This window comes from Vicugna pacos, chromosome 31 (genome assembly GCF_048564905.1).
Source record: "Vicugna pacos chromosome 31, VicPac4, whole genome shotgun sequence".
NCBI lineage: Eukaryota > Metazoa > Chordata > Mammalia > Artiodactyla > Camelidae > Vicugna > Vicugna pacos.
In genome coordinates, this window is record NC_133017.1 from 13,790,727 (window position 1) to 13,803,532 (window position 12,806).

The 12,806-nt window shown below is 46.2% G+C and overlaps 1 long non-coding RNA gene across 1 annotated transcript; it reads left to right on the top strand.

Moving 5' to 3' along the window:
• Nucleotides 1-1,375: 1,375 nt before the first annotated feature.
• On the top strand, nucleotides 1,376-7,563 carry LOC140690701 (uncharacterized). Its single transcript, XR_012065964.1, has 2 exons — nucleotides 1,376-2,075; nucleotides 7,268-7,563. It is a non-coding gene; the product is annotated as an uncharacterized lncRNA (long non-coding RNA).
• The last annotated feature ends 5,243 nt before the right edge of the window (nucleotides 7,564-12,806 follow it).

Consider the following 12,806-nt stretch of genomic DNA (forward strand, 5'->3'; position numbering starts at 1 on the left):
TCTGACAAAAGCTCCAACAGATGGACCTTGGAGGCATCGTGTTAGGTGAAATAAGCCAGACACAAAAGGGCAAATACTGTACAATTCCACCTGTGCCAAGCACCTAGACTAGTCCAATTCAGAGACAGATGTAGAATGGGGGTTCCCAGGGGTGGAGAGGAAGGGAAATGGGGATGACTGGTGTTTAATGGGGACAGAATTTCAGTTTCAGAAGATGAAAAAGTTCTGGAAGTGGACAATGGTGATGGTTGTAGAGCAATGAGAATGTACTTAATGCCACTTAAAACTGGTTCAAGCTGTCAACTTTATGTTCTGTATATTTTACCACAATTAAAACAAAACAAAACAAGTCACTCAGTGGCAGAGGAGACCTTGAAAGCAAGTCTTTTCTGCCCTTGGGGCTTAAAAAGGATTCTCAGGATGACACCTGCACCCCAATGTTCGCAGTAGCACTATTTACAATAGCCAAAACATGGAAACAGCCTAAATATCCATTAACAGGTGACTGGATAAAGAAGATGTAGTATATTTATACAATGGAATACTACTCAACCATAAAAACTGACAACATAACGCCATTTGCAGCAACATGGATGCTCCTGGAGAATGTCATTCTAAGTGAAGTCAGCCAGAAAGAGAAAGAAAAATACCATATGAAATCGCTCATATGTGGAATCTAAAAAACAAAAACAAAAACAAAAACAAACAAACAAAAAAAGCATAAATACAGGACAGAAATAGACTCATAGACATAGAATACAGACTTGTGGTTGCCAGGGGGGCGGAGGGTGGGAAGGGATAGACTGGGATTTCAAAATTGTAGAATAGATAAACAAGATTATACTGTATAGCACAGGGAAATAAACACAAGATCTTATGGTAGCTCACAGAGAAAAAATGTGACAATGAGTGTGTATATGTTCATGTATGACTGAAAAATTGTGCTGAACACTGGAATTTGACACAACATTGTAAAATGACTATAAATCAATAAAAAATGTTTAAAAAAAAGGATTCTCAGGCAGGGAGGCCAGCACAGGAGGGAAGCCCGAGAGGCGGGCAGCGCAGGGCTCCCGAGAGAGGCCGCCCCCTGTCCCGGAGGGGAGGACAAGACCTTCACTGCGCGCAGACGGGGACGTGGACCTCACTTCCCGGTACAGGCGGACAACAGCAAGAACCGGGAAAGGGGCACATGCGGCGACGAGTGTGCCTTGGCGGCCCCAGGTCTTAGCCTCACAAAGCCCCAGGCCCCAGTGGGCGCAGGAGCAGCGCAGGAAGTGCTGAGCGCCCGAGGGTGGCGGGGGCGCGGCGGGAAGAGGCCCGGCCCGCGGGCAGCGCGCGGAGCCGCCGCGGGCCCCCAGGGTTGAGCTGATGACCGGGGACAGCCCAGGCCGGCGCGGGCCCGGGTGGGGGGTACCCAGCGGGGTCTCCGGGCGCCCTGGCTCCGCGGAAACCTCCGCGGATTCGCATGTGACGCCAGAAACAGCGACGGGTCCTGAACGGACTGCACGGAGGCTGGAAACAGCTGTAGCTGCGGCCCGTCCGTCCGTGCGTCTGTCCGCCCCCGGCTCCCTGGGCGCGGCGCCCCGGGGCCGTCCTCTCCCCGCGCTGTGCGGGAGCTTCCGCCGTGAGTGACTTCAGTGACCGTCACTGGGTGATGCGTTCTCTGCCCACTTTATGTCACCTGGAACAGAGGGCGGGAACTGGCTGCTCATCCTGTAAGAACCGAAGCTGAAAACGGCAGCGTTGCCTGTCTGCTCAGTGAGCCGGGCGGGGGACAACGAGGGGCGGCGGCGGCCTGGGTCCCCGCCCTGGGCTCCCGGTCGCCCTCCCCAGCCGGAGGGCCGCTGCTGCCCCGTCTCGTCTGACCCACCTTCTTGCTGCAGCTTCCGGGGTCAGAAGCCCCCTGCTGTCCCGGGCTGCTGAGCAAGTGCCAGCCGGGAACTCACGTGTGGCCTCAAAGTCGAGCTCCCTATAGTAACAGTGTGACACAGAGCTTTCTCAGAAAAAGGGGGAAGGACGTTCTGCTGCATGAGGAACAGGAAGGCTCCCTCCCTACCATCTCTGCCCCTCAGGTGAGTGCTTCTCTTCTGTTGTTCACAAACCTTCCTGCACGGTGTCAGGTGGAGGTGCTTCAGTAGAGAGACTGAACTCCCGGCCTGAGATGTTCCCCGCATGGTCTTGTGTTTGTTTTTCTTCAAAGGAATGATGCTAAACCCCAGTGGCTCCCCCAAACACCTGCACTTCAGTGTCTGAAAATTTAAGCTAATTAGCAAAACGTAATCCCTACTTAACAGAACTTTCATCTGCGCACATCAGCTTAATATGATTATGCCCATAATTCCAGGTGTTACCTTCAAGTTCTATACCCAGTCTCCTGCAACAGGCAGCTCGCACAGACCCTGTCTCTTGGTCTCACTAATTCCACTGCAGATAAGTGTTCCCTTGGCTATTCAGGCAAATCCTTGTAATCCTGCGAATGTGCTCCTTAAGTAATGTACCTCTTTTTTGGGGAAAAAAAACAGTCCTGGGCTTCATCACATTTCTATACTCTACTGAGCCCAGCTTTGGGCAGTTTCCAGTTTTCTTGTGTCTAGAGACTTGAGCTGCCCGTAAGACTTCTGAATTCTCTTGTTTTCCTGGCACGTCTGTTGCGGAGTGTCTCACAGTTTTAGTTTCTCTCTCTGCTTCCCTCTCTCACCCTTGGGAATTAAAGGTATGTGCTCTGCGTCTCAGTAACACGGGCTTTTAAGTGAGACCACAGTGCAAAATAATAAATGAGATTTTAAACAGTGTTTGAAGTGGGTGCGAGCCGTGCCGTATGTTTCAAGATGGATTTTCTCGAAGAAGCCATCGTGGAAGATGATGAAAGGCAAATGAATCACAGATGAGGGTGAAACAAAAACAAAAGAAGAAAATGAACAGACACAGATTTTAGAAATGATTTTCTATTCCTAATTAGGCTTGATACCACCATGTTTGGTTACTGGTGTGTTTTCATTCATGTCTTTCGACCGTCTTAAAAAAGGAAACAAAGAAGTCACTTCAAGGAACCCATGTTTCAATCCCAGTGTGTGGCTCAATTTGTTGATGGCTAGAGTCTGGCGGGCATCGCACACCTGTGTAATGCCCGGCTTCTCGGTCACTGGGTGCTGCCTGGATCTCATTTCATTACTCGTGACAATGTGACATTCACAGCCACAGCATTCTAAGTGCCTCCACGTCTCAATGCGGGCTTGTAATAACCATAAAATAAAACGAAGGGATGAGGGGACTGCAACACACAGCTCTGGGGCCCCGCTTATGGCCAGTTTACAAGCCCAAGTATACACGACTACCAGAATGCAGAATGGCACCCACAATGACAAAGACAGGAGTGAGAGAATGAGTAACTACCTAACGGCTTAATGCAGACATTGATTGGTTTTCGTAATTTTAGGTTGAATATACCACCAGCTTGATGAAAGTTTTGAAAAACCAAGTATAACTCTATTAAAATAGAAAGCACAGTGAGTTATGCTTTTGAAAAAGACTAACTTTAGGGAACTGGTTATTTTCATGGTGCCAAGTTATCACCTTACTGATGACCTGATAACTGACAAAGGGGAAATGCATCTTACTAGTGAAGAGAGCTGGGGCTGCCATCACCTTAACTTGGGGATCAAACCTGGCATCACAGAGCGGGGCAGCCAGGCCTGATGCACTGCTAGTGTCGTGCGCTGCCGGGCAGACGGTCCCCCTTGTGGAGTACTCTTCAAAATGTGTCACCAGAGTCTTGCCGAGGGTATACAGAAGATGGAGGAACAAGTTAAACCGCCATTAAAAAAGACTCAGAAAAGTCCAGAATCTTCTAGGGCGTTCTATAAAACAACACACATGGCCTCTTCGAAAAGTCAACAGCAGGGAAATGGTGTGTGTGCTTTTCTGGATCAAAAAAGACTGAAGATACAGTAACTGTAACATGTGCTCCTCAATTGGATTCTAAACTGGAAAAAAATCTATAAAACCAAGGTTATAATTTGAATATGGCCTGGGTGTTACAAGACACCAGGGAATTAATTTATTGTGTGGGCTACACTGGAAACTGCTCATGTAAGAAGATGCCCTCATTTTCTGGAGATGTGTGCTGACATGCTTAGGGGTGACTGGCTTTTAAATGGTCCAACAACACCAACAAGAAACTACAGATATACAGATGACACAAAGATGGCAAATGATAACAATTACGGATGAAAGGCATTGGGCTCTGGGTATTCATTGTCGTATTTTTTCTATTTCTCTTCATGTTTGAACATTTTTATGATTAAATAGTTTAATAAAAACTTTGCCTTTATTAGTTAATAATTTCTAAAAATTGGATGTTTCAAAACTGATTAGTTTCTCTCCATCTACTTGGACCAGAGCAACCTGCCAAATTCACCAAAAAATAAAATTAATGAATAAATATAATACTAATAATAAATAAAAATTTTAAGTAGAACCTGTAGCCTTCACATAAAAAGTCGTCCACTGGCAACAACAACAACAGCAAAAGAAGCAATAATTTAAACTAAACCACATCAACTTCCTTTTAATTGTCTTTATCTTATGAGGAAAAAAACAAAACCATGAACTGGTAACAGTGCCTGGTTTTATGTAAATTAAAATCAATATAACTGTTAATTTGCTGTTCTTATTAATGAATGCATTTTAAGCAGATGGTTTAAAAACGAAAACAATCTTGCAAATCATAAATTATATGGTGTAATCAACTTTTCAGCATGAGTTAGCTGAAGCATAGAGAGTACCTGTCAGTAAAAAAAAAAAAAAAAAAGTCAGACGTAGGAAACAGCCCGTAATTTGTAAATAGTTGTGTCAGTTTGCAAATTAATAAAATAATCCTCACATCTAATTTAACCAGTCTAATTTCACCTGGATGTATGTGTAGAATGCACCAATCAAATAAAATATTCATATTTTACCATATATATGTGAGTTAAATTGTTCCGATTTGGTAGTCAGATACTGACTTTTGAAATTGCTAAAAATCTACTCTGCATAATAATGAGGTGAGCCTCAGGTGGGCCTAATGAAATCAGCAGTCTGTGACAGCCCGGACTTCCGTGCCTGTGTACTAAATCAATAGTGTTCAATGTCTTTGGACTTTAATTTCCTTATTTGAATAAGCCAATGGTTAGAACAGATTAAAGGCTTTAACTTGGGATGCAAGGGTCCGTAGATCCCCTGAAATTAAACTAATTCGTGTTCATCAGCATAGAAGCATTTCTCCAAGGAGAGGTGTGGTCAATTAGACATAGGAGTTGTAACAACTTTCACCTAAGGGTGTCATCTATCTCCCCGTCCCTTGATTGGGGGTGGCCTCGTGACTTGCCCTGACCAACAGGACAAGGCAGAAATGATGTTACGTGACTTCTGAGCCTTGACCTTGCAGCTTCTGCCCTCGTCCTCCTGGAATGCTGCCCCACCACGGACACTAGGCCTGGTCCTCCTGCTGCAGACCCGTGGCTCAGCTGGGCGCCAGCAACATCGCCAGACATGTGTCTGGGACCATCCAGCCTCAGTTAAGCCAAAAATGACTGAAGCCGCCTGAGTGATCTCAGACAAAACCAGCAGAGGAACCTCCCAACTGACCCCAGGAAGACAACAGAATTGTGAACAAATTAATAGTAGCTGTTTTAAGCCACTAAGTTTTGGGGTGGCTTGTTACACTGTAGTATCTAACTATTCCAAGAATGCGTTTAGCTTTTATTGAATTCTCAAGGGCTATGAGCTTCTGAATTTGAATTCAGTTATTTAAAAGGTTATGACTCCTTATCTCTGCTGTCTTCATTAACCTACCTCATAGGTATAATTTAACTTGGCAAGTCTTGCATTCAAACTGCATTTTAAAGGATTTACCTAGACATTCTGAGCTGAAAAATCAGCAGGTCGAATCTATAGTTCCAAGACTTTTTCTACTTTCCTCTTGGAAAATATGTGGAATGGTGCTTAGGCATATCTTACATTCTTCATATTTTTAAAGATGAAAGCAGTTTCATCTGAAAATTTTATTAATATTCTGGTTTGTTACTTCCAGACCAGTGTTTGGACTTATTGAGGACAGCCAGCATTTGCTCCAAAGTGGTCTTATTCAATTCCTTCTTACCAAACTTAGTTTCATCCTTTCTAGTCTAAAGCGTAAAACAGTCTGAGAGTGTGGTCGGTCACCCTCTCTCTTCACCGCTGATGTGACATGAAACCCCACCCTAGCCCTGCACGGATGCACACTTGTTTTTGTTTCAAACAGTCCCCTTCACCATCGAGAACGTTAGCCACCTTCTGGATTTAGTCTTTCTGACTCTTTTCTCACATGTTCTTGGCAGACTTTTTTGTATACATGCTTGTTTCCTCTAAATGTGAAGATCATCTTTCACATTTTACATCCACCGTTGAGAAATATATCTGATCTCAACAGACAGCTTCCTGCACAAAGATAGTAAGTCTTTCTGGCTACCTCCTTCCCTTTCCTTCTTCTGTTTTCCCCCCATGCTTCGACCATTTTCAATCGTAGCATCAGAATTTCATTCTGAGGACTCTCCCCTGCTTCTTTTTGGAATCTCAGACCAGGGGGTCAAAGTCAGGCTTTTATAATTCCTGAGATATTTTAAAACTCAAACTAATTGAGTGTGTGTCTGGCAGTGACCACATCCCTCTGAAATTTTCTGATGGCCAGGTGGCCCTCTTCCAGGGTTTCTGTCACTTCTGACTTTACTTCTGACTTTCCATGCAGGCCTCTGAGTTGGCCAGAATTGGAAGCAGGGTGTTAATCCTCTTCATCACTTCCTTCCCTTTCTGAAGGATGAACTTATCATGTGGGTTAGTGATTCTTAACTTGGCTGCACATTTGAATCACTTGAGGGCACTTAAAACAAACAAAAACAATGTCTGGGGCCTATCCTGAGAGGCCTGCTTTAGTTAGAATGGGTGGAGCCTGCCTATCCACTTTTAAAATCGTTTTTATTTTTTTTAATGGAGGTACTAGAGATTGCACCGAGGACCTTGGTCATGCTAAGCATGCACATTACTACTGAGCTACACCCCGCTCCATTAAAAAAAAAAAAATTCTCGGATTATTCTAACCTGTAGCCAAGGCTGAGAACACTAATTGAGGCACATCATGAATTTATCAGATGTTCTGAGTTTAGAAGATGAGACATCTGGCAGATGCCTGTATGGCCGAAGCCCCCGTCATCAGCGGTCTGAACGCCTCTCTTCCCGACTCCACCAGGTCTTCACACGGCAGTCTGGTTCTAGCATGGCTGCGCAGGATAATGACAACCAGAAGCACAACCGCGCCTTCTGACTGGATATTCGTCCCAACACAGCGCTAACATCTTTAAACAAGATGAAGCTAGCCTGTAAGAAGTCCTTCAAAAAGTTCAGAAGACAGCTGGGGACAGTGGCTTCACTGTAATTCCAAATAAAGATGAACCACATTGCTCTTGATGGTCTTCCTTTGTTAAGAGAGTAATTTGACAAAGGAAGTATACTGAAAATGAAAAAATAAAACAAAAACTTATTTTCTCCTTTGGTCTCTTTTCAGGATGCTAATTCTGTGTCAAAATGCAATTGAGATGTCAAACACATTATGTTTTTTAAAAATTCTCTCACCATATGTCACATACACCACATAGCTGGGCTTTAAATGTTTTAAAAATTCTAATTGTTAACTACCGTCACCAAGTGTGCAAATACAGCTTTCACGAGGCTATTATTCTCCCTTCATAATAGAAACAGCCTTGTTTCCAGTTAGTGGCAGAACTGAGTTTGGTGTCATTTGCAGAGGTAGCCAAGTGTCAGCCAAGCTGGGACCCCGAGGTGTAAGCAGCACATCAATGTTGAATGAGCATCTCTTCAAAGGACCTACTGGAGGCATGATGGCATCCTGGTGACCACAGCACACGCTGGGAACACACAAGTGTGGTCAGGTCATTTGATAGGTGGTGGTACACAGCACAGACATGCAGGGCAGCCCAGCCTCCTGTGAAGCGGAGGTGACCACAGGGGAACCTGTGGCTGTGGTTTTGCTGAGTGCTTACTCAAGGAAGAGAAGGTGCAGAGTGTTCTAAAACTCTAGCTCTAATCTGTTCTGAGTTAGCTGTGTCGAAACTGCTATCTGGGGCCCACAGAAGTCCTGGGGTGTGGTCTGCAGGAATCTAAACACAGAAAGACAGCAGGAGGGACAGGCAACACTCTCATGCTGAAACACTGCAACTGCTTTCAATCAAGCAGCCCTTTTGGAATCACATGCATTTTGTCGATAATTCAGTTTTGCAAATGTTTTGCAATATGGTGTCATCTGACACATTCTCAGTAACATATTTTTCCTCTTTCTAAAGAAAGTACATGTAGAAAATGGTGTCAAATAACATGAAAGGGTGTGTTTTGAAACTGGGACACTGAGAAAACTAGAGTTGTTTTGACTCTAACTCATGCCATCTTGAGCTGGCATTACAGGAGGTGAACCCAATGCACAAGAAGATGGTAGAATGAAAAAGAAGGCTCGACAAAACGAGATGGAGCTAACAGCAGAGTGAAGACAAGTGACACAGCATTTCCTAAAATTGGTGGATTGAACTCAGATGGAGAGTTATTTGAACGTCTCTTTCATTTTACTTAGATCTACCTGAATACACACAAATATTTCATTATCCACCGCCAAATATCAACACTGGAAACAACATATACTTTTGTTCTGTATCAGGGCAAGTGTTACAGATGTAAGCATAGTGTTTACACAAGTGTTTAAAAAAAAAAAAAACAATCAACTGACATTTCTGCTCCTACCAAAACTGCGCAGTCTTTCTAAACAACTTTGTTGACCTCCCTGGAGAAAAGAGAAGCATCTCACTGTTTCACACTAATGTCCACACACGAGCAGAGGAATTACTGGGTATGACCAGGGGAAGACAGATGAGGTGGAAGTTCCTTCAATTAGAAGTAAGTACATTCATTCTGTAACTAGTTTGCCGTCGGAAAGCAGGCGCTGCAGATCTCAGGTGTGCATCTGTGGTTGCTTTTCCCACCTCTTTCCTTAGTACGACAGGAAAAACCTGCACTTAGTACCCTAATGTTTTGGTTTTGCAAGCAATACTATCAATTCTCCTGATCTCATCCTGAATCAGGAGGCATTCCTACTTTGGTACAATTCAACCAGGACTGCACAAATGACTGGGATCAAAAGAAGGTATTCTGCCTCTTCACTTAAACGGAGTCAGTGTGAATTAATTTAAAATGTCAAACTTGATTTCGATTAAATGGTCTTGAAAAACAATACTGTTTGGTTAAGAAAGAAGTTAATGAGGAAAATGTAATCCCCACTCGAATGCCGTTGGAATGCAAAGCCACATTTATTTGCATGTGTGGTATCCGTAAGAGGTCCAAGGAATTTTGTTTTTAGTGTTCTGAATTGTTTATAATGTAGTTTCTTTTTATTCCATCTACTAACAATTCCCAGAAATGATGGAAATCAAAAGACGGAAAAATATAAATGCATTTGGGTTCTAAGAAAATTACTAGTTGCAACATCTGCTACAGCCACAGTTCATAAAGCAGGTGATTATGGAGACAATAAAGAAAAATGTTATTAAGTCAGTAAAAAATCCCTCGAACCTTGCCAATTCTGTGATAGCGCCTAGAAGTCTGACACTCAAAATAGTCCATGCAAAATTTTGCAACAAAATTTTCACTAATAATGATGGTCGTTTGCACAGATACTCTGGGCTGTGGGACAGGAAATGCACTGGGTAGTTTCTTTGACCTTGTTGTGTTTTATTAAATCATCTACCAAAGTGTCAAAGAAAACAAATCTATTATTTAAAAATCAACCCTGGAGAGGTCACTGACATTTCAATAGACCAGTTTTTCATGGCACTTTTAGGTATTTTTCTGCACATTTCAGGGCCAGGAACTGCTTCATTAAGAGCCCTGGGTTTCAAAACAACCCCATTTCCCCAAGGCCTGGCAGCCAAAGCAGAGCACTGTGCTGGGAGCCACAGGCCGTCAATTAACGAGAAGCCAGGCCCTCAGAGTGAGGGACGTCTTGGCAGAAAGTCCATCCTGTTAATATTCGGGCCACAGTCCATCTACTGTGGAGTTGCCGCTCTATTGGGTAGGATTACCGTCACTTAAAGTTTTATTTAATGCCTTGATCCATCACTTCAGTGGTCTCCCCAGGCTTTCAAATATGCAAGGAAAAAAAATGAGACAAGAATTCACATTTTTATGGCCTCTTCTGATATTTCAATTTCTGGCAAATTCTTTCACATACAGAGACTGATACAATTCTACAGTAATGAATCCCTTTGGAAACCTTTTGTACTTCCCTACCCAAAGTTTTCAGGGGACAGGACCCGCCTTGGAGTAACTCCCTGAACCTCTTCCAGACCAACTGATCTGGTTGGTGCATTTGGAAGAAGCACCTGAGCAGCCCAGTCCGGCCCTTTTGGACCAAACCCTGGCTAGGGTGAGAGGTGCAATCTTTAGGCTTCTAAAATCCCAACCACTTCACAGAAGTAAATTAACTAACACAGAATTAATATTTTTAAAAAGTTTTAGTCATTCCTGGGTTCCTGCAGCTGACCCTGGCGGTGGCGTCACTTTGGGGCCACCTCCATCTGCATCATTGCTGACGTGTAGAGAGAGGGACTTAAGACCAAGGGCAGTCATTTCCACTCAGTGCTTAATTGGCCGGAGGCAGTCCACATGGTTCCACCTGAGCAGGGCAGAATGGGGATGTCCCCTCCTGCAGGGAGGGGTACCACTAGCCTGGGGGCAGTGAGGCAGTTACCAGACCAACCAGGTCCTTTGGACAAAAATTAGTTAAGTGACATATATTCAGTCTTGTCTCTGTTCAGGAAGAACTGCTGAGCCAGACAGTCAGCTCCGGATGAATACCTGCAGGTTCACGGCAGTGAGGTGGGGCTTAGGCAGCAGGGGGGACCCAGGAGGCGGCCGTACTGTCCCCCTCTGCGGCCGGGATCGGCAGTGTCCGTCCGGCTCTCCGTTCACACTGAGCCAGGGCGACCTGCTCAAGTAACTTGTTGTTCAGCCCTAGACTGGAAACTCAAAACTCACTATCTTCCCTTATTTAGGGTATAAACTCACTAGGGAGTAAATATCCAGAAATTAGAGCTCAGAACAGGACAATATTCAATCACGTATCAAAATGGGCAAGACAGTCACCGAGCCCTAGTGAAAATGTATGCCTGAACGCTCCCCCAGACTGCTGGTTTTCTTGCTTTGCTGTGAACACCACAAAGGGAAGCCGGCGGAAGTGAGGTGAGAGGGGTGGACTGAGCAGAGGACGGTGTGCACACGCATCCCTCAAGCTCCTGACTTCCGGACAGCAGGCAAGCTCTCCCGGAAGCGCTCACCCCTGCCGAGGGTCCCCAGCCAAGGACAGTCGTCTCACCGGCTGCGGGCTCTACACCACCCTGTGTCCACGCTCCCCTGACCTCAGGCACCAAGCACTCAACAGCCCCTCCCCGTGTCAGTCAGGGTTCAATACAGGACACAGAAACCACTCTGGATCTCCCAAGCGCAGAGGGATTTACTCCCAGTACCAAGTGGAGGGGCTGGAGGAGGAGCAGCTGTGACAGCCCCACACCCTGCAGGCTGGGGACTCGGCAGCGGGCCGTGGGCCACGGCCACTGCCCACGCTCGCGCCTCCAGAGCCTGCCTGTGCCCCCACACAGCTGAGGAAAGACAGCGTCCTCCTCTTTTCTGCCTTTCAAATCCTATATGACTGCATTTCGTTATCAGAACCTCCCCAATATCCTGACTCTGGCTGCAGAGGGGGCTGGGAAGCCTAGTTCTTGTCCCTCCAGGCACCACGGGAGGAGGAGGGCTGCAGACAAGAGCACGGCCCTCCTACAGGGACCCTCCGGTCAGCCAGCCCTCAATGGTGGGCCGAGAGTAGGCGCCCTGGAACCCAACTCCCCCGAGTCCCCAGACTAGCCACTCAGCCCTGGGGTGACTGGGTCACCCTCCTCCGGACCCGATCCCCTGGCAGCCTTGAGTGTAGGGGACAGGCTTGGGGTAGGGAGCAGGGTTCATGGCCAAGACCTCCGGAGGGCTTTCATTCCCGCCAGTCACCTTCCCAACCCACACCCTTCTCAAGATCCTACAGAGACTGGTTCTCAAGGTCTGGTCCTGGGCCGGCAGCATCAGCACCACCTGGGAACTTGTTAGAAATGCACGCCAGCCCTGGAACATCAAAGGAGGGTGGAGCCCAGCAATCTGCCGCTCGGCAAGCCCTCCAGCCGAGTCCGCTGCACCTCAGAGTTTGAGGACCTCTGCTGCAGAGACTCGGACATTCCTGGAACAATTGAAAGTGGAAACAATGCCCACTTGATTGCTGGGGGTGAACACGGTGTACACCTCTGCAGAGCTCTGGTCAGCCCAAGACGGAGCCTGGGCTGGGTCCATCTCCCCAGAGTCCAAATCTATGTCTCCTTTCCCTCTGGCTGACTGGGTGGGGCAGGGACAAAGCCACGACCAGCATGTTCTCAGGGGAAGAGAGAGAAGGAAGGGTCTGGCTCAGGTAACCAATCCTAGTACCTGGAGTGGGAAAAAGAGGCGGCTGGCTGACATCCCTGAGGGCAGGCTCCTAAAGCAGGAAACAGGAGGAAGAGCCAAAGGAAGACACTGACTTAACAGAGAAGGCCTGCCCCCTCGTGAATACGGTTTAATCAGTGTCCTGAGGCTTCGACGATGATAGTGTCCGCTGCCCTTAGACACCCAGGCAGAGAGGAGGAGGGGGGACA